Source organism: Triticum urartu, chromosome 2A (assembly GCF_056163025.1).
Source record: "Triticum urartu cultivar PI428250 chromosome 2A, HENAU_Tu73, whole genome shotgun sequence".
NCBI classification, from domain to species: domain Eukaryota; kingdom Viridiplantae; phylum Streptophyta; class Magnoliopsida; order Poales; family Poaceae; genus Triticum; species Triticum urartu.
In genome coordinates this window covers 593,801,422-593,804,492 of record NC_141874.1, presented here as the reverse complement: position 1 = coordinate 593,804,492, position 3,071 = coordinate 593,801,422, and positions in this window count along the sequence as shown.

The following is a 3,071-nucleotide window of genomic DNA, read 5'->3' as shown; positions in this document are numbered from 1 at the left end:
CCTATGGACAATGTCGAGGTGTTGTCGCAAGGGGCACCGAGCCGGGGGAGATAGTCCTGGAGGCGCCTCAAGGCGACCTTCCGGACTCCAGGCGCAAAGGGAGCAAGACTCCCAAGGGCTCCAAGTTCGGCCCTTAGCCGAACACCGCGCCGGAACCTCCAATGGTTTCGGACTCCAGCAGGCGCCCCCCTTCCAAGAGGGGCAAGCCGCCCGTGCCGGTGACCTCTGTCCATCCAGAGGCACCGGACAAGCTGCTGGGAGCGCTTCGCGACGCTTCCATCGATGAAGAGCACTGCACTATTATGAGTGCGGTGATCAAGAAGGTTCAGTCCGCCAAGGGCGGACTGACTGAAGCCTGTGCCAGCCTTCTAACAGTCTTTGAGGTAAGTATTTAAAATATAGGAAAATATTACCGCATAGACAGTAGCCCCTGATGCTCTGTTTGGTGTTCACAAAGAAAAGCTGAATAGAGGATCAAATAATATCTGCAGGAGTCTAATATAAGTATGTCTGTATGCGTATGCAGGCTTCGCTGCCGACCTCTGCCGCACTGACTGCGGAGGTTGCCGCACTGAAGCAGAACCTCGAGCGGTCCGAGAAAGAGCTCGGCCTTACCAAGAGGTAGCTTGAGGAGAACAAAGGTAAGTAATACTTTGTCTATATATATATAATATGTGGTTGCAAACTGATAGGATCATCATGGATGTGCCAAGGGCCACGACCGAAGTGGCGACCCTGAAGCAAGCGCTGTCCGAGGCCGAAAACAAAGCAGCCATGGAGCGCACCGAGCGGGAGAAACAAGAGGCACGGGTGGGCGAGGTGCAGCAAGAGCTCCAGGCTCTCGTGAAGAAGCACGAGACTTTGGAGCTTGACTCAAAGACGCGAGAGTCCGAGCTTGCCGCAGCCCTCGAGAGCACAAAGCGTGCCAAGGCTGAAGCCCAAAAGGCCCTCCAGGAAATTGAGGCGATGAGGAAGATAGCGGTGGGTAAGGCATTGATTATGCAAAGCAAGCATGTGAAAGTAAATTACTTGTTACTTACCCGAGTCCGGAGCTCTCCAGGAGCATTCGCAGATTTGCCCCGCAGCGTGTCAAATGCCGCAAAGTACTACCAGGCCGAGGAGGGAAGCTCGACGGAGAAGTTGTTCTGGTCTCAGTATACTGGGACCGAACACCCGATGCCTGTGAGCGACCAGCTGAAGCAACTGGTTGAGCTACACAAGGCGGCCGAACAGGCCATGAGGGGCCTTATAGTTCGGATGTGGCCTGGCAACTCCCTTCCCAACAGCTACTTCGGCCTGGTGAGGCGGCTTGTGGATGCCTGCCCATGGCTGGAAGTCATAAAGTGGTCCGTCTGCATCGAAGGTGCACGCCGGGCTTTTGCCCGTGCGAAGGTGCACTGGGCCAAGATGGACGCCGAGAAGCTGGTGAAGGAGGGGCCGCCGCAGGGCAAGGAGCATCGCCACCCTGAAATGTATTATGAGGGTGTCCTGAAGGGTGCCCGTCTTATGGCGGACGAGTGTGCGAAGGATGTAATTTTTGAATGAACTTGCTCGTGTGATCCTGTATTATGAAAACTTGTTCATGTGCGCTATGCAACACTTGTTTGAATTTAAAATATTACCTTCTGTGCGGCTGTTTATCAAATCTGAGAGATGGCCAGTCATCGGCTTTTGCCCCCATGCCACTAGTGCTGGGGTGTTCGGGATAAATCTGAGCACTCTTTTTCCCATTGTTGGGTCCTTCGAGGGAGGTGCTTAGCGCAACGAACAAGGCAATCGGACTATAATGCTTTATCACTCTCACTTAGCCATAGAAGTCTACAATTTTAAATTTTGGCGAAGCCCCTAGTATTCAGAAGGCCGAATTCGGGGTGCTATACATGCCTAAGCCGGACAAAGCCGACTCCTCGCCCTAAGCGGCATAAGTCTTTAGGGACTCGAGACCTCTCGAACAGCGACCAGCTCTCGCCTTATCATGACAGTCAGTTTTAGCTTTCTCTACTGAGGTGCTTGCCTAGATGAACCGGAGCACAATCACAGTAGTTCTCCCAGTGCTACCTTAGCCGATATAGTGGAACGTAAGGTACCAAAACATGGGAGCCGGGCAAACCCAACTATTGACCCAAGACATGATTCGGAGCTAATGCATATAATGCTATAAGTTCGGGGTGCCGCACTATCGAAAGTGTTCGGACTTCTCACGCCATATTATGGGGTACGCTTAAGCCCCTGGCATATTGGCCGTACCAGAGTGTACGGGTGCTTAATGTCATGAATGAACATATATATAAAAAAGAATAGAGAATGCGGTAATAGTCTAGTGCTATGCATTGTTTATTCAAAAAGGTGCGTCGAAGCAGAATGATACAAGTAGTGCGATAAGCAAAAAGTAGGACTATTTGACATGTCCCCTCCAAGGGCAAGCTGAGGAATGGCATTTAAAGCAGGTATTTCACTCGTTATCAGAGACCACCTGGGAATTCCATGGTGCGACGCAGCTTTCTGCCTCCTTGGTTGTTGTATCGTGTGTCCGGCAATCGTACTACTGTACGGGGTTTCCAGAGAGTAAAGTCCTGAAAGAGAGAAAAAATAACAAAGCGGGAAGCCCCTAGTGCGGTTGAGCCGCGTTTTGGGGCGTGTCATAGTCGTGCCCCCTCCCACCTATGCCCATGGTATTTTCAATGCGTAATTATGTACGCGTGGCGCGGATTTCGCCGTTTAGCTGGGACTGGGGTGGGGGCCACATAGCTATGCGAGCTTGGAACGTGCCAGGCGGTCTTGTTGCAGATTACTTCGGGCGCGCTTGACGGTGTCTGGGTGTTTAATCACCGAACCGGTGGATTGGCTGAAGAGGCTGCTTTGTGCTTCTGCTGCGAGGGCCGCAGTGTGCTCCTCCGTGCGGAGACAGCGCTGTGTGTTTCCATTGACTGTGATGACCCCTGAGGTCCTGGAATCTTGAGCTTGAGGTATGCATAATGCGGTACCGCATTGAATCTCACAAATGCGGTTCGCCCGAGCAGTGCGTGATAGCCGCTGCGGAACGGGACTATATCGAAGATTAACTCCTCGCT